Genomic DNA, 19,652 nt, shown 5'->3' on the forward strand with positions numbered 1-19,652 from the left:
TCCCTGCTTAAGACAATTACACTAGCAGAAGTCTCTCTGCTATGGCAATTTTCGATAACCAGAGTGTACTGAAGGCTTGAAACTCCCAGGGGAAGTCTCAGACTACAAATTATTGTTAATTTCAGCTGGTGACACAGTAGCAGCAGCCCCCACTCCAGCCCTGTGCATGTGTTCCTGGAGCAGCCTGTGCACAGCTTGTAAGAGCCGAGGTTCCCAAAAAGGACCTTGTCCTAAATATTGAGGATCTGAGCTCTGATTCTGATTGTTGCTTTTGATCAAAGAGGTGCAGACAGAGAATCAGGTGGCCTTTGTTGTTGCACCTCTCCCTGTGTTTCAAGACCCTTGTCCTCCAGCTCAAGCAACTTCCAGGAATTTAAAGAGCTGGTACCCTTCCTTTTTCTTTTCCTCTTTTTCCCTTTGGGGAGCAGACATTAAAGTGTAGGCCATTCAAAAGCAACTGTTTATACAGAGAAAATTACAAAGTCTCTGTGCATGCCCATGGAAAGGCACAGGCTCAGAAAACACCCAAGAAGACCTCAAGTTTATACCTCAGGCTGGTCCTGGCACATGACGGCTTTCAACAAGAACAACAATGAAAGTAGCAAAAAGCAGCAAATCCTGGAGAAAAAGGTGAGTCTTAATTCCAGAGCAACAAAATATTAGCTTAGTTTTTAACAAAATATCACAAGGCACACAAAGAAATGGCAAAGTGTGGCCCATTCAAAGGAAAAGAGAAATGAACTGGAGAAGACCAGGGGACAGATATATTCTAAAAAGACTTTAAAGATGCTGTAACAACAAAGGGAAGATGTGGGAAAAGCCAAGAAAATGGTGGATGAAGAAAATGGAAATATCCATGAAGAGAGAGAAAACCTCAAAAGAAACCGAAAAGAAATTGTGGAGCTGAAAAGTACAATAACTGAAATGAAAAGTTCACTCCATGGGTTTAAAGGCAGATTTCAGGAGGCAAAAGAAAGAATCAGCAAATTTGAAGACAATGGAAACTGTTGAGATTGGGGAATGAAAGAAGATTAAAGAAGTGTGAACAGAGCCTGTGGGTCCTGTGTGACACCATAAAGCTGATGCACTATGGGAGTCTGAAAGAAGAAAAGAGAAAAATGGACAAAGAGGATATTTAAAGAAATAATGGCTGAACACTTTTCAAATTTTCAAACATAAATATAAAAACCACCCAAGGGGCTGGGGATGTGGCTCAAGTGGTAGTGTGCTGGCCTGGCATGCACAAGGCACTGGGTTCTATCCTCAACACCACATAAAAAATAAATAAATAAAGATATTGTGTCCACCTAAAACAAAAAAATAAATATTAAAAAAAATTTAAAAATAAAAATAAATAAATAAAAACCACTCAAGAAGGGGCCGCGGCTGGGGCTCAGCAGTAGAGTAATTGCCTGGCACATGCAAGGTACTGGGTTTGATCCTCAGTAGGACACTGGCAGACATAAATATAAATAAATAAAATAAAGATATTATGTCCAACTACAATTATGTGTGTGTGTTTGTGTGTGTGTGTGTGTGTGTGTGTGTGTGTGTGTATGCCACCCAAGTAGCTCAAAAAACTCCAGTAAGATAAATTTGGGGACTGGGGATTTGGCTCAGAGGTAAAGTCCTTGCCTATCATGTGTGAGGCCCTGAGTTCAATCCCCAGCACTGCAAATATAAAATAAAAAAACCTTAAACTCAAAGGTGCCCACACTGAGATGCATTATCAAATTGTTTTTTTTTTTTAAGAGAGAGTGAGAGAGGAGAGAGTTAGGAGAGAGAGAGAGAGAAAGAGAGAGAGAGAGAGAGAGAGAGAGAGAGAGAGAGAGAGAGAGAGAGAGAGAATCTTTAATATTTATTTTTTAGTTCTCGGCAGACACAACATCCTTGTTGGTATGCGGTGCTGAGGATCGAACCCGGGCCGCACACATGCCAGGCGAGCGCGCTACCGCTTGAGCCACATCCCCAGCCATCAAATTGTTTAAAGCCAGACATTGAATCTAGAAATTTTTAAAAGCAAGAAGAGAGTAGCAACTTGTCACATATAAGGGATTCTCAACATTATCAGCAGATTACTCATCAGAAACTTAGGAGGCCAGAAAGCAGGGACTGGCTAATATGTTCCAATTGCTAAAACAAAACAAAACAAAAAACCCTGTTAACAAGAGTCCTATAGCTGGCCAAACTGTCCTTCAAATGTGAGGAAGAATTAAGGCATTTCCAGATAAACAAAGGCTGAGGAAGTTTGTTCCCAGTGGATCTGCCCTGCAAGAAATGCTCAGGGGAATTCTGCTGGGTGAAACCAAAGAAGATAGAGAGTAACTTGAAGCTGCACAAAGAGAAAAGATTTCTTTTAAAAAATTTTTTTTAATATTTATTTTTTAGTTTTCAGCGGGCACAACATCTTTGTTTCTATGTGGTGCTGAGGATCGAACCCGGGCTGCATGCATGCCAGGCGAGCGCGCTACCGCTTGAGCCACATCCCCAGCCCAGAGAAAAGATTTTAATAAAGATAAATACATAAGCAATTATAAATGCTAGTACTATTTTTGTAACAATGATTTTGTAACTCCACTTTTTGTTTCCTATATAATTTAGGAGACTAATCATTTACTAGGATTATTAGTTTATGCTTTGAGGCACATAGTGAATAAAGATGTAATTTTGTGACATCAATGACTGAAAGGAGTGCAGACAGAACTGTTAAAGGAACAGAGTTTGTGTATGTTCTTGAAGTTAAGCTGGTATAAATTCAAATTAGAGTGTTACAACTTTAGAATGTTAAGTGTAATCCCCATGGTTACCACAAAGAAAATAGCTATAGAATATGTACAAAAGTAAGTGAGAGAGAAATTTAAATGTTTCACTACAAAAAAAAAAAAAAATCAGCTGAACAGAAAAGAAGACAATAATTCAGGAAAGGAGGGACAAAAACACTGTAAAGCATACATAAAATGACTAGCAAAATGATAGAAGTGAATCCCTTCTTATTAGTACAATTGCCCCCTCTCAGCTCTGGCAGGTATGTTTCAAGACCTCCAAAGAATGCCTAAAACTCCAGACAGTACTGAAACTGCAGATAGTACTATATATACTATGTTTTTTTCATATGTATACTTAGTTATGGTAAAGCTTAGTTTGTAAATTAGGCATTGAAAGAGATTAATAGCAAAATTGATATAAAAAACCAGAACAATTATAACAATATACTACAATAAAAGGTAGGTAAATATGATCTATCTCAACTGTCACAGGGCAGGTATCATAGAAATCACAGATAAAGGCTGGGGGTGTGGGTCACTGGTAGAGCACTTGCCAAGCATATGTGAGGCCTGGGGTTTGATCCTCAGCACTGGGGGGAAAAAAGGCACCAATAAACTACACAAAGGAGTGATTCATGTGCTGGGTGAGATGGGTTAGGACAGTGTGAGATTGCATCATGCTAGTCAGACCAACAATTTAAAACTTATGAATTGTTTATTTCTTAGATTTTCCTTTAATATTATTAGACTTTGGTTGACAACAGGTAACTGACACTACGGAAAGCAAAAGGGAAAGGAAAACTATTGTAATTACTTTAAATGTAAATGGATTAAACTCTGTAATCAAGGCAGAGATTGGCCTAATGGATTTAAAAATACATGATCTAACCACAGATGCTCCTTGAGGTTATAACCCAATAAACCCATTGTAAATTGGAAATATCATAAATAAAAGATGTATTTAATACACCTAATCTATTAAACATCATAGCTTAGCAGCACAGCACAATATAGGGTGTTGGCTGTTTGCCCTTGATCACATGGCTGACTAGGAGCTGTGACTTGCTGCTGCACCCAGCTTTGAAAAGCAGTATCAGACTGCATATTACTCTTTAGTTTGGCAATAGATTAAAACTCGAAATTCAAAGTACATTTTCCTCTGAATGTATATTGCCTTTGCTCCATTGTAAAGCTGAAAATTAAGCCACACTATTTAAAGTCAGGAACCATTTCACTTTACAACCAAAAACACGAATAGATTCAATTTGAAGGATGACAAAAGATGCAGATAGGAACCAAAAGAGAGCAGAAGTGGCTATATCTGATGAACAGCCTTTAAATATAAAAAGATTACAAGAGACCAAAAAAGAACATGAACAAAAGTTTCAATATAGGAAGAACCTAATGAGACCATCAAAACATACGAATCAAACACTGACAACTGAAAGGAGAAATAGATAGTTCCACAATAACAGTGGGGAATTTCAATACCCCATTCTAAATAATTGGGTAGACCAATCAGGTGGGGAAATAAGTAAGGAAACAAAGTACTTGAACAATGCAACAGACCGAACAGATCTCAGAGACATGCACTTAATAGCATGGTATCAGTTTGATCAGATAAAAAGGGTTGTGGAGATGGACAGAGCGATGGCTGCATAACATTATGAATATTTAATACTACTGGAGTACACTTAAAATAGTTAAGATGACAAATTTTATTTTATTTTTTTCATATCAGTTAAACAACTTTTACTAATAGGCAAGTGTTCTCCCACTGAGACACAACCCCAGCCCTCCTCTACAATCTTTTTTTTTTTAATTTTAATATGTATTTTTTTTAGTTTTCGGCAGACACAATATTTTTGTTTGTATGTGGTGCTGAGGATCGAACCCGGGCCGCACGCATGCCAGGAGAGCGCGCCACCGCTTGAGCCACAACCCCAGCCCCAGTCCTCCTCTACAATCTTTATGTTGACTTTTCTACTCCTTTTCATTTGTTAATTCTCACCCTTAAAAAAAAAGCAAATCTAGATGCCCTTCAATAGATGAATGGATAAAAAAATGTTTCATATATACACAATGTAATATGACTCAGCAATAAAAGACAATACAATCATGGCATTTGCAGGTAAATGGATGGAGCTAGAGAAGATAATGCTAAGTGAAGTCAACCAATCCCCAAAAAACCAAATGCCGAATGTTTTCTCTGATGTAAGGAGGCTGATTCATAGTGAGGTAGGGAGGGGGAGCATGGGAGGAATAGACAAACTCTAGATAGGGCAGAGGAGTGGGGGGGAAGGGAGGGGGCATGGGTTATAAATGATGGTGGAATGTGATGATCATTGTTATCCAAAGTACAGGTATGAAGACACGAATTGGTGTGAATATACTTTGTATACAACTAGAGATATAAAAAAATTGTGCTCTATATGTGTAATAAGAATTATAATGCATTGGGAACAAATTTTTACCCCTCACACCTGAGATAGAGCCCTAATATCCAGAATATACAAAGAACTCAAAAAATTAAACAATAAGATAACAAATAACCCAATCAACAAATGGGCCAAGGACCTGAACAGACACTTCTCAGAGGAGGACATACAATCAATCAACAAGTACATGAAAAAATGCTCACCATCTCTAGCAATCAGAGAAATGCAAATCAAAACCACCCTAATATACCATCTCACTCCAGTAAGATTGGCAGCCATTATGAAGTCAAACAACAATAAGTGTTGGCGAGGATGTGGGGAAAAGGGTACACTTGTACACTGCTGGTGGGACTGCAAATTGGTGAGGCCAATTTGGAAAGCAGTATGGAGATTCCTGGGAAAGCTGGGAATGGATCTACCATTTGACCCTGCTATCGCCCTTCTCGGACTATTCCCTGAGGACCTTAAAAGAGCGCACTATAGGGATACGGCCACATCAATGATTATAGCGGCACAATTCACAATAGCTAGACTGTGGAACCAACCTAGATGCCCTTCAATAGATGAATGGATAAAAAAAATGTGGCATCTATACACAATGGAGTATTATGCAGCACTAAGAAATGACAAAATCATAGAATTTGCAGGGAAATGGATGGCATTAGAGCAGATTATGCTAAGTGAAGCTAGCCAAGCCCTAAAAAACAAATGCCAAATGTCTTCTTTGATATAAAGAGAGCAACTAAGAACAGAACAGGAAGGAAGAGCATGAGGAAAAGACTAACAGTAAACAAAGACGAATGGGGGGAGAGAAAGGGAGAGAGAAGGGAAAGCATATGGAAATGGTAGGAGACCTTCAATGATACACAAAATTATAAGAGGTTGTGAGGGGCAAGGGGGAGGGAAAAAAAGGGTGGAGAGAATTGAACAACAGCAGAGGAGGTAGAGAGGGAAGATGGGAGGGGAGGGGAGGGGAGGGGGGATAGTAGGGGATAGGAAAGGTAGCAGAATACAACAGTCACTAATACGCCATTATGTAAAAATGTGAATATGTAACAGATGTGATTCTGCAATCCGTAATTGGGGTAAAAATGGGAGTTCATAACCCAATTGAGTCAAATGTATGAAAGATGATATATCATGAGCTCTGTAATGTTTTGAACAATCAATAAAAAATAAATAAAAAAAGAATTATAATGCATTCTGCTGTCATATTACTAAAAAATAAAACAAACAAAGAAAAGAAAAAGAAATGCTGCAATAAACTCTTGATCATATACAGAAATTATTGCTGCTCTAGTTCACTTCGAGCAAATTTTACATTATGTATATTTTACCACAATAAAAAAAACTGAATAACAGCAAATGAAAAGGGAAACCAACTCAGGAGCCTGATTGTAGAGCCCAGGAGAACACAGTGTGGGGTGTGGAAGATTTGGAAGACATCAGGAAAAAAAAAAACGTAAGGAGTTTTAGACCTTCCGGGAGGGGAAAAGATAACACTAGAGAGGGAGGCTCCCTCAGCAGCTCCCGGAGCAGGTGACTGTGGCTCAATAATGGTCCAAGTCAAATCTACTAAGGCTTCAGCTTCCACCCGCACCCCCCCCCCATGTGGTGGGGTAGTAGGAGGCAGGAGCTAACTGTCTCCTGAGTAGCTGCCAAAGCTGCAGTAAACTCTTGATCATAACAGAAATTAGAATCACATCCAATGAATCACAAATCTGTGTCCTGTAAATTCTTCTAAAATCTCTCAAGAGGCCAGATTCACACCTGAAGCTCTGTTCTCCATTGTGCCTTCTAGGCTTCCCCTGGCCTTCGAGCCTCCCTCTGTTCCCATCCCTACATCCAGGAGCTAAGCTCACCTGCCTGTTAACAAGGATGCGACGATCCTGCCACTGCAGAGTCAGCATGGGAGCTGGAGGGCCTGGGGATCAGGTGTCAGACATTTTATCCCACAGCCTCCCCACTTTGCAGGTGGGAGATGGAGGGCTAGAGATAGGGAGTGACTTGTTCAAGGTCACAGAGCCAAGGAGCAGGAAAGCTTCTAGACTTTCAGCGGAGGGCTCTTTTTACTTCTCCATTGCCATTGTAACTAGGTATTCCCCTAGCCCATTCTGTTCTTCCATTCCCCTGTCTTACTGCCTTTTTTCTCTAACCAACCAACAGACATTAACCTGATGAGTCTGACACCAAGTCAGATTTTGTGCTGGACTGTGAGAGCTCACAGGTGGGGTGGACACACTGACGCAGAAAGGTCTTAGTTCTTGAAGCATTTTGGACGCTGCTAGAAATCTCTGAGGAGCACATGGAGCAGAGGCAGGCCAGAGCACTCAGGAAAGACGTTGTCCTGGTGGGTGTCCTGTTGAGATTAGCCAAGAAGCTAAGGGCATTCCAGACAGGAGGGGAGAGCAAGGGATTCAGGATGACTGGTGCACAGTGAGGGACAAGTCTGAAAGAAGGGGAGCGAGTTGCAGGATAAGAAGCCCTGTGAGCAGGCTGAGGTGACAGGACTTTGTGCCACATGCATAGGAGGCCATAGATGGTCCCTACATTATCAGGTTCCCACTGGAGAGAATCCCAGCAAAGGCTCCCAAGGGAGAGAGGAGAGCCTCTGGGGACCTTGTTCCTCCCCACTAGCCTGTTGGTCTCCTCAGAGAAGCCTGAGAGCTCTCTGTTGCCATCCCTGCCCTCCCCACCAATACATATCCTCTCATTCCCCTCCTCAGTCTGTCTGTCCTCTGTCCACTTGTCTCTCACCTTTAAGCCTAGCAGTTCTTACCAATTAGTCAGACACTCCCCTGTTTTTCCCTTGTTCTGTCTTCCTGACAAGGACCTGAATGGATCCTACCACACACTCTGCAGGCACAGAGCCCTGGACATGGGATTCCTGGCTTTGCCACTGACCCTGCATGGGCAGCTTATCAGTGACCACATATCTGCAGGGTGACTTCCAGCCCACCAAGTCCTTCTTCCCGTGACTGCATTGGCCCCTCATGAAAGTACCCTCGGTAGTGGAAGATGTCTTGTCTGCACCATGGCCCAGAAGCTTCCTGACAAGATCAAGTGTTCCAGACGGCCGATGAACCCAGGGAACTGCATTATTACAGCCTTGCGTGCAAAGGGCTGTGTTCGTTCATTACCTTCAGTACCAGGACAAACAGAACTCTGGAACGTTAACCCCACAGAAGTTTACTCTCAGAGCACACTCAAATCAGTGCCAGCCATAAGCAAACAAGCTAGAAAGAGGTTTTCTGATTTTTTAAAAAAGGAATAGCTCATGGTAAGAAATGCATGTTATCACAATGATTGATAGATAGATAGATAGATAGATAGATAGATAGATAGATAGAAAAAGATAGATGCACACTGTACACGTACATATCTGAAACAAAAGTTTGACAGACAATGCTTCCTCTTACCACATAAAATACACTCTTTCTATCCTATTCTGTTCCATTGGGAGTAGTAATGATGGTCACAAACCTGTAAATTGGTTTCACATTCCACCAACAGGTTATAGTGAGAAGTTTGAAAACCTCTGCTTTAGTCTGTGTTCTTGTTAAAACAAAAGAATTCCTCCGGCAGCCCACTTGCTCTGCAGTCACTGACTGCTCGCTGCCTCCCTCTCCAAACCTTTCTCTGCTACATTCACTTAGAATTCTTCACCAAGCATTTTCTGGGGCCCATACCTCGATCAGCTAGACCAGTGAAATGGTTGTCCGGGTTCATTGTTTCTACTTTCTCACCCCCATTCATCCCTCCAAAAGGCCACTCGCTGGCCTCTGTCACTCTTAAGCTGCTGCTGCTGGCTCACCAACCTCACTTGTGACTTCTGTCCCAACAGATCCTCTTTCTCCATGACTTTCCTCCCGCCATGATGAGCTGCTCCTCTTGGTCTCCTTGGGCCTCGCCAAGGACTGTTGCTAGGCTCTGCTCTGCAAGCCGTACTCCCCTCACTCTGAAGTCACTTGCGGGGATCATTCCATCCCATCCTCCCCACCCCACCTCACCTCCAGTTGCTCCCTGGGGCTGAAGGACTGGGGATCTGTATCTCCAGCAGTGACCTCTCGCTTGAGGCTGCGCCCAACCTCTCTGCCACCTGCCACCTTGTCTCAGGCCTCATGCTCTCTTGAACCCTAGATTTAGCTCTTAACCAAATTGTCCCTCACATCATCTTGGTGGGGGGTGCCCACCACCCACCCAGCTGAATAAACCAGGGACCTGGGACTTGCCCAAGATGCCTCCCTCTTCCTCATCTCCAGTGTATGTCCAGCCTTCCCGAATCTACTTCTCTCGGCCCACATCACCTGATGCTGGTCCAGGTGAACATCTCCCACAGGGACCATGACAACCCCCGCTTGAGGTCTCCTGTTTGTCTCTCATCCCTTCCACACCCAGCTCTTGGAATGGTAAGAGGGTCTCTTCGAAAATACAATTCTAATCATGTCACTAAGTGGTTTTAAATCTCTCATGACTCCCTGTCACTTTTAGGCTAAGGTTATAATCCCCCATAGAGAACCCCAGCCCACGTCTCCTGCCTTACCTCCCCCTGGCACTTCTGTTCCACACACAACCACCTCCAGGTCCTTGGTCCAGGTGCCCTCTTCCCTCCCAGCCTTTGCCCCTCTAACTGGAACACTATCTAAAGTCCTCTCTCCCTCCAGTCGCAGCTTGGCTGTCAGCACCAGGGAGGCCTCCTCTGGCCCGAGTGTGGGTTCTGTCAGGCTCCTGCAGTACCCTTCCTGTCTTCCACAGGGGTCCTTGCCACACTTTGAAATACTGGCTCATGCTTGTCTTCTCTGCCTCTAGACTCTAGGCTCTGTGAGTCCAGAAACTCCACGGTGCTCATAGCTGTGTCCCCAGCCTGGAGCTCAGGACCTGGCACAGGGTAGGCACTCAATGAGCATTTGTTAAAGAATGGACTTTTAAACTTCAGGAAGTCAAAACCTTAGGCAGAATCATGGTGTCAGGAGGGGACAATACTGGATGTTTGGAACATAGACTGTTATAACCAGAATCATAGGATATTAGAATCATGAAAATATATGGATTGGATTTGCAGAATTTAGACACATGGGACCAGAGACTATTTTGGTTCCAACACTTCCCAGTTTTGACTTTCAGTTTTATTTTTCTTATTTAATTATTTTTGGTACCAGAGCTTAAACTCAGGGGCACTTGACCACTGAGCCACATCCCAGCCCTATTTTGTATTTTATTTAGAGACAGAGTCTCACTGAGTTGCTTAGCACCTTCACCATTGCTGAGGCTGGCTTTGAACTCGCAATCCTCCTGCCTTAGCCTCCCAAGCTGCTGGGATTACAGGTGTGTGCCACCTTGCCTGGGTTCAGTTTTATTTTTTATAAAATTTTTCTAATGATAAGAGGCCCTTCTTTGCCCAGTCTGGGGGTCATCATGAGCTGTCAAGGCTCGTGGACTTAACTGTGAGTGTACACATCCTGATCCCTGTGTGCTAGGATGGGGGTTGGGTGATGTTTGAACTGTGTCTCTTTGAAACCAACAACTGTCTGGGGCTCTGAATGAAAGACCTTGGTTAGGCTATTTAACCTGACCTAATTGAGCTGTGGGGCCTATTTTCCTGAGTCCTATTTTCCTCTGCTTTGGCCTGCCATGCATCAGTGATTAGAGTGAGAGCCTGGGACCGGAGAAAGGAATCTTCAGGAGAGCCTCTCCACAATCAAGACAGACTGAACTGCCTTAGAGAGCTGGATTTTACAGATGGGGAAACAGAATCAGAGAGGGTAGGGCTTGTCCAGGGTCACATAGGGTGTTGGGAAGAGAGGCAATCTAGAATCTTACTCCTTGGGCTCCTGGTCAGGCTCCTTCTGAAATCTTCAAAGTCACTCATCTCACAAATAGAAGGACAGGGACTTGAATCCCAACCTCTGATTTCTGAGATGCCATATTGCCCCCCTTAATCCTTCATCCTCATCACATGCTGGGAAGTGCATGGAGCAGAGAAGTTGATGGGAAAACAGGTGGACCAAAAACAATGGGGGGGAAGAGGAGATAGGACCATGCTTAACTACCCAGGCCAGGGTGGCAGGCTTGGCTCCACCACTTCCTAAAAAGCTTTTAAAAGACTCTATTTCCTTTTCTATAAAATGAAGAAAATGCTTACCTTACAACTTGTGGAAAGTGATATGCACAATTCTGGACACATGGTAGTTGCTCAGTGTTTATATTATGAATAATAATAATCCTTTTCAATAAAAATTACAGAGGCTGGTGTTCAGTATACCTTGTTGAATAGCAGCGCTGACTTGGTGCACACAGCTGCCCTCCAAGCTGGGACTTGGGGGGAATGAGTGGGGGATGAAGAAAGAGACCTATAATTACTGAGTTCCCACTGTGAGCCAGGAACCATGCAAAATGTCACAACTGACAACATCAAAGCCGATGCAATCAGTAGTCTGATTTTGTAAGTGGGGAAACTGAGGCTCAGAGTGGGGGAAGTGCTTTGACTAAGGTTGTATATAAGTGGTAAATGAAGGATTTCACCTTGGATGACTGGACCTGAGGGCCCCCACCTATTCACACCTACATGTCCTCTGCCTCTGCTGAGAGATCTTCTGTGCCACTCCCCATGTGGGGCCACGCTGGACCCTCTGTGTGGGTCCTGGTCCCAGAGAAAGCTCTGATCATCAGGGCTTTGCCCTGGCACTACTGCCAGCCTCAACCCCTCCACGTTGTTGAGGACCAGCACGTGAGGTCCTGTCTGCCCATCAACCTCACTTCCCTTTACATTGCCCATTCCCAGACCCAGCCAACAGTCCCCTACTGGAGGACAGGACCCCAAACCCTGCAGTGCTCTCCATCCTCTTGGCCTTGATTGGGCCTTTTCCACTGCTTGCACTGGCCTGTCCCTTTAGCCCCAGTGGTTGGTATCCTAGGGCTTCCAGATAAAGACCTGGGTGCTGGGAGGTCAAGTTCTATCCCTAAAACCAGGCCTGAGGGGGGGAAGCAGACCGGCCTAAGTTTGAGGAGGTAGGACGCTGAGAGCTGGGAATGGCATGTGAAGGAGGAGTAGCTGAGGGAGGAGGGAGAGGAGAGGGTGAAAGGGAAGGGCAGGTGCACAGTTGCATAAGGCTGTGTGCCCTAGGCCATTGCGTGACTGAACTCAGGAGCTCTGCCAGGTGGGTGAAGAAAGTTCATCAGCCAGGGCTTTGTACTGTCAGCACAGACATTACAGAGATGGTTTCACAAAGGAGGGGGGCTTCAGCCCACAGTGAGTGGCCAGGTCAATAAACTGCCCAGGGCCATGCCAAGGCTCCTTCTCCCACCCCAGCCATTCTATGTCCTGCTCTTGGAGCTGCAGGACAGGTCCTGTCACTCCAAAAAGGAGAAAGGACACTTGTCTACACATGTGCTTTCATCTTCATTTCTAGTGGTTGTCACAGGAATGGAACATCCTTGGAGTCCTTCCCAGTGTGCATCCTATGGCCACCTGGGAAGTGGTGCTCCTGCCCCCATTTTGCAGACTGGAGCTCAGAGAGGGGTAGTGGTTGTCCAAGGCCACATGGTAAGAGAGGCAGAGCTGAGATGCAAAGTTAGTTTCTGGGCTATTGGCACCTGTGACAGTGGCCCCAGTAAATAAGACATAATTAATAATTTAACTGAAGATCATAATATACAAGACATAGTTCTGGTCTCAACTCACTCATTCATTGCAATTCCATGTGGAATTTTCTGCTGTTATCACCCCTATTTTACAGAGAGGGAAACTGAGGCATAGAGATATTAAATAACTTTTTCAATTCACAGAGCTAGTATGTGGTGGCAAAAGGACTTGAATCTAGGCATTCTGTCTTCAGAGCTATGCTCTTAACTGCTTCACTTACATGGGGCTCAGGATGGAGGGAGGTCCAATTATGTTGGGTGGTCCCTGCTCTCTCACTCATGGGAAGGGGCCCAGCCAGGCCCTGTGGTTGATAGCATGGTGAGCTGATCTGGCCCTGGACAACAGGTAGACCAAGGGATGGCTTCCAGTTTTACCCAGGTCAGTTCAAATCAGTTCAGAGCACTCTGGGGGAACTATGGTGACCTGTGCTGAACTGCTTATCTCCAGAGGACATCAGCAGACCAAGAGGAGGTTGAAGTCGCATGTAATGCTCATGGGATGAGGCAACAAGTGGTCAAGGGTGGTGTGCCGGGGTACTTGAACTGAGGAGAGTAGGGAGGCTGGAGCCGGGGAGTCCAGTCCTGGCTCTGGTCTCACTGCACAGACCTGGGAAAATCTCTGGCCCCAGGATGAGTTTCCCTAAATGTCCAGTGAAGAGCTTGGACAGTGTGTTTCTCAGGCCCCTTCCAACTTGCCTCCTTTGCTCAGAAAAGAGAACAAGGGTTCACTTTTTAAGAAAGGACACTCCTTCTTGCCAAGTTCCTCCTAGGTCAGAAGTTTCTGGCAGTCTTTGTCTTTCCATCTACAAATTCTGGCTTTGGACAAAAGCCTTAAACCCTGAAGGAGTGACTGGTGATAGAGGAGAGGGCAGTGTTCAGGCAGTGCACATCACAACTGCCTTACTGGGGAAAAGCACATCCCTCTGCCTCCCCCAGACCTCCCCATTTGGTCTGGCCGTTCCAGAAATTAAATGGCTAATGCTGGGCAGCTCTTTGATCCAGCCCAAGGTGCCAACGTCCATTTGGCCATGTCATCATGCTGCTGTGCCCCTGTAGCCTGGTTAGGCAATATGACTGTCACCGCAGGAGGAGACACGAGGCGGTGGAGGGAAAAGGCCAGACACACTCAAGTTCATGTCCTGCCATGGCCGCTGACTCACTGTGTGCACTTGGGCTACTCCCATCACTGAGATTTAGTTTCTTCTTCAAGGTTCTTCACCTCACTGAGTTGTATTAAGTGAAATAAGGGGCAAAATACCTGGCATGGAGTAGAGGTTCAGACTGTGGTGGCTTCCCCTGTGGCAGGTGAATGACAAATGTTTGGGTTCAGGGGGAGGGGAGAAATGTAATGTGGTATATCAGAAAAGGGGCAGATTTTTAAGTCAGAAAGATTCAAGTTCAACATCAGACTCTGCCACTTACTCATTGTTATGGCTAATTTGTGGCCCCCCTCCCTCCATTTTATCTGTTGAAATCCTAACCTCCAGGGTCATAGAATGTGACTGAATTTGGTAGAGTCTTTAGAGAGGCATGTAAGTTAAAATGAGGTCATTAGGGTGGACCCTAATCCAATATGACTGGTGTCCTTATATGAAAAGAAAGTTTGGACACAGACACGTGGAGAGTGCCATGTGAATATGAAGACAGCCATTTCCAAATCAGCAAGAGAGGCCTCAAGAAACCAACTCTGCTGCCATCTTGACCTTGGGTTTCCAGCCTCCAGAACTTCGAGGTAACGAATTTGTGTTAAGTCATCCATGGGTGGAACTTTGTTGTGGTAGCCCTGACAAACAGATGTGCTCACACGACACCATTCTAGTTATTTACACTCCCTGCACTTCCCAGAGCACATAAATTGAGACAATGCCTGAGAAGGCACAGAGCACACAGTAGGCCCTCGGCAAGTGCTGGCTTTGCCTCCCCTTGGAGCAGGGGAAGAGCAGCTGGCTCTGGGGGAGGGGAATGGGAATGTTACTGAGTCATTCCACATCAGCAGGAATCCAGGGTGCCCTACCTCTCCCTTCCCACATTGGCAACTTTACCCTCAGCACCACCCTGACCTCGAAGCTGGCTTTTTGCCAGTTGTAAGGTGAACAAGGTTCATGGCTGCTCTCACCTCTGCCCAAGCTCAGTAGCCAAACTGCCATACTTGACTGGCAGCTTGGCATAGGCTTAGGCACCAGGTTGGGGGAAAAACCTGGAGAGCAGTGGCCGAGGTCGGGGTGGTCTTGGGGTGGTCTCAGGGGCTGGCTGTTGGGCTGTGGTATATTCCAGAATGCTTGCCCTCTGCATTTCATCTGATGCTCAAAGCAATCATCTCAGCTGGGCTGGGCTCAGGGCTCTTCCTGGTGCTTAGAGAAACTGAGGCCCAGAGGAGCTGAGGGACTCCCCCTCACAGACCGGTGCTGGGGTCAAGAGACTTCGCTCTCCAGACTGCTCTTTCAGCCTGTTCTCCAACCCTGGCTCTTTCTACCACCAGACGACTGACTTCCTCTGACACTGGGAGGCTGTGGGTGTGAGAGGAAGCACAGGACCTAAGAGTCACCAGACCCCCGTTCAAATCCCAGCTGGCCCAGGAACTGGCTGTGTGACCCTGGGCTCCCCTTCCATGGGGGCTAATCATGCCCGCCTCCATGGGCCAGGCACTTGAAGGCTCAGTGCTACAGAAGGCCATCCCCCTATCCCCTGTCAAGGCCCTTGATAAATGGCATCTATTGTGACTGTTTGAAAACTAACTGCTTCAGAACTGTCACTGAATCAAATTCCTGGAGAGCCAGGAAGTGTGCCTGTGGGTGGAGAGACGTCTGGCACTTCCAGAGGGCCCAAGGCTTCCCTCCCACACGTCTCCCTTCCCAATGCCTGGCAGCCCCTGAGAGAGAAGGTAAGAGACTCCCCCAGCCCACTGCACCCCTTTGAAACTCGCCTCCCCGTCTGCAGTTTCCAGCTCAACAAACGTTCTTTTAGTTTCTTTCTAGTATCTGTCACATCCGAACTTATTTGGTCTATTTTATTTTTCACCAGCCCCCACCCCCACCCCGCCCCCAGCACACACACAGAGAATGACAATCATGTTTCAGGGTTTTGTGTTGTTCATTGCTCCATCTCCTTCACCTGGAATGGTGCCTGACACATAGTAGGTGTTCAGGAGGGAAGGAAAGAGGAAAGAAGAAGGAGGAGGGAGGGCTGAGCATGGTGGTACATGCCTGTAATCCCAGTGGTTCTGGAGGCTGAAGTAGGAGGATCACAAGTGCAAAGCCAGCCTCAGCAAAAGCGAGGTGCTAAGCAACTCAGTGAGACCCTGTCTCCAAAAAAAAAAAAAAAAAAAAAAAAAATACAAAATAGGGCTGGGGATGTGGCTCAGTGGTCAGGTACTCCTGAGTTCAATCCCTGGTACCAAAAAAAAAAAAAAGGAGTCAGGGAGGAGGAAGTTATGGATTCTTTATAGTCAGCCCTCTGCTGCAGTTGGGGATGTTGCCTCTACCTTCTAGAGGCTTCCATCTGGTGCATGAGTCCAATGTGGACTCAGGCGGTGGCTGCTGGTGGGATCTGCACTGTGACAGAGGGGAGGAGGCAGCCCGCTGGGAGAGTCATTGGCTTCAGGCTGTAGGAGGGGTACATGGGAGGCCTGGGGAGCCTCTGAAAGGAGCCATTGCTGAATTAGAGGTAAGAGTTAGGGAGACAGCAGTCCAGGGAGAGAAGCACTTATAGGAAGGCTCACTCACAAAGGAGTGAGAGATCATCCTGGGGCTTCCTGGGGCCACTGGGCAGTGTCTCCTGGAATTTGATGCTGGAGGGCCTGGTCAATGAGTACAGGGACTGGGAAGGTGGGTGCTGGGTGGGGGTGATGGAACACAGCCTGCAAATCCAGGCTGTGTTGCTCCTAGTCCTCAGATGTTTCCCCTCAGGTGAGGGCTGGGGCTGCCAGGTGTTGCCAGCTATTTACCAAGTGGATGCAGATGTTTTTCGGTGATTGCTCCCACTCTGCCAGGTAAGCACATGGTGCTTGGTGTCTCTGTTTCTGCCTTCCTGTCTGTCACTCACCTGGTGTGGGGGCCAGGCTGGGCCCAGCTAGGCTGGCTGTGGGATATTGGAGCAGCCACTGCCCCCTTTCTGAGCCCATTGCCTCCTCAGACTGGTGGTCATCCAGGCCTCACAGACCTCTCCTTCCAGAGCTGGTATTTTGGCAGATGAAGCAGAGGCAGGACAGTAGGTGGTGACATTTTTAGCCAGAAGACACTGCCCAGTTGGCCCAGGAAGGATTCACCTTGCTAGGGCTGGGTTAGGCTCTGGTCCTATTCCTCTAGCCAGATACACTTCAGCTCAGGAGGCCCCGGGGGAACCCTGAAGCCATGAATTTCTGGCTCATTATAGACCCACTTGGTGGCCTCACCAAGTTTTTGCCTCTCCTAGGCCTTGTTTTTTCTGTTTTTGAAAAATGGTTATAAGGGCACTAGTCCCTTCTCTGCAGAGGCAGGAGGCCTGCTCCTCACCCTAGATTTGGCACAGTCCACCTTGGGCATGTACATTCCCTTTTCAGGTCTCAGTCTCCCCTTCTGTGTGTGGAGAATGTTGCACTTGAGAGCCTCTAAGTTGCTTCCAATTTAGACATTCTTCTGAGCCTCATTGATTTGACAGATCCAATTGATTCTCGGCAATCACATCACTGCTCAAATTCTCCTGGAATGTCTCCAAGGAATTGCCCATTTCCTACAGCTTCCTTCTACCTCCCGAGAGTTCTAGTATAAAGGGCTCCCTCACACTATGCCTTTCTTCTTGCATGATCCAGCCACCGGGGCCAGTTCTGCCTGCATAGCCTCTATGCATTTCAATAGACCCTAGGCATGGGCAGCCTGGCCTGGCCTTATGCTGAGCTCCAGGGATGAGGAGGACTCAGCGTTGTCCTGTGAGGACTGGAGAGCCATGGACAAATCCACTAGTTCTATCTGACCCCAGACTCAATCATAATCCCATCTGCCATACGGCCCCTTTTGGGCACCAGACCCTCTTTCCTCATCAGATACCCTTAGTGTCTGTCTCATTGGGTCCTCATGACAATCCTGCCGAACAATAATTAGAATCCCATTTTGTAGATGAGAAGACTAAGGCCCAGAGCAATCATAGATCTCTCCAAACTTCACATGGTTAGTACATTTGAGGCTTGATTAAAACCAGTCTAAGCCAGGTGTGGTGGCATGTGCCTGTAATCACAGCTACTCAGGCCTGGATCCCAGAGTCCAGGCCACCCCTAGCTGCTCCCCTCCCACCCCAACACACAGAGTGACTTTGGCTTGGCCTCTTCCCCTTTGGGACTCTGTGTTCTCTATTTGCAGACAAGAGGAGGGAACAAAATCCCCAAGCAATGCACAGCAACCACAGTAGCCATAGATGAATCAAACACCATGTTGTTGAGATCTAGAAGGGTACACAGGGATCTGAATGTCCTCTTTCCCCTCTCCCAAGTGCCCTCCCAGGTCTCATGGTTGCTCCAGCTGGGCCCACCCAACATCTCAGTGGAAAGTCTGTTCACTTAGGAAAGGAGTTCCGCAGACAGTGATGGGGTGGGAGGGACTCAGAAGGGATGAGATCAGTGTGGCCAGCTGCCCACTAATATGGTGAATGAGAGCATCCCTGGATTAGCTAGCCCCATCACTAACCAGCTGAGTGACCTTGGGCAGAGCTCTTAGCCTTCCTGAACCTCAGTTTCCATATCTATAAAATAGTGATACTTACAGTACCAACTTGGGGGAGTTACTAATATTGAAGATAAAATAAAGATTATAGGGAGGCCTGCCGTCAAACTCATGGCCTTGAGTCTCGCATGTGGTCAGCATCCTGAAAGCAAGGCCCTGATGACTGGGTGATGATGATGATGGTAGTGATGAGGGGGAGAAGGATGACAACCACCGTCAGGATGAGCAACACGAGACGCCGTGCAGCCTCCCCCAGACAGGCTGGGTACTCTCGTGCTTCCAAATCTCACTTGAAGTTTCTTTTCCTTGGCAGCTGCTGCCCAAGACATCCCACTCCAGCACAAAATGAATCCAAGTCACCAAGTAGCCAGGCCCTGTGCATCTGAGCCAAGATGAAGCTGGGGGTCTGTCCCTAAGGGCAGATCAGCACCCAGCAGCTATGCCCAGGGCTCAGGAAGCATCAGCTTTGGAGGAATGAATAGAAGGTTTCCCAGGGGAGGCAGAGCTTAGCCAGAGTAGGAATTGGCTGGAAGAAGAGAATAGGATTTCTCTTTTCCATTTCGAGGCATTCCAGGCAGATGAAATAACATGTGCAAAAGCAGAGAGGTGTGAAATAGCATGTTGAGCCTGGGAAACTGCAAGAAGCACAATATGGTTAGAACATTGGGAGCAAGTGGAGGGAAGGGAGAAATGAAAGTGGGACGCAGAGGACATTTGGGGCAGATCACAAAGACCCTCTGTACTCACCAGACATTCACGATTTATCTTGGAGGCAATGGGGAAGTTGTTCTTCACATCATGCAATGAACATTCCAGAAGGTCTACTTCCCTGCATCAATCATCATTGATGGATGTCAATGATGGGTGACGTTTCATTGGGGGTTCAACGAGAAAGCCCTTGCTTTTGGAAGGTGGTTCTGCCCACAGTATGAGAATGAAATGGAAGGGTACATTGGTGCCCAAGGGCCAGCGTGGAGGTAGTTGTTCCAACTTAGCAGAGAAATGATGAGGGAATGAGGCAGGTAGGGCCAGGAAGGAGGGGTGGGTCTGGGGAACTTAGAGGAAACAGAACTGCTGAACAGGGGAGAGACTGGGTATGAAAGAGTCTTGGGAGACTT

Source organism: Spermophilus citellus, assembly GCF_964194105.1.
Source record: "Spermophilus citellus genome assembly, chromosome: 2".
Classification (NCBI taxonomy): Eukaryota; Metazoa; Chordata; class Mammalia; order Rodentia; family Sciuridae; genus Spermophilus; species Spermophilus citellus.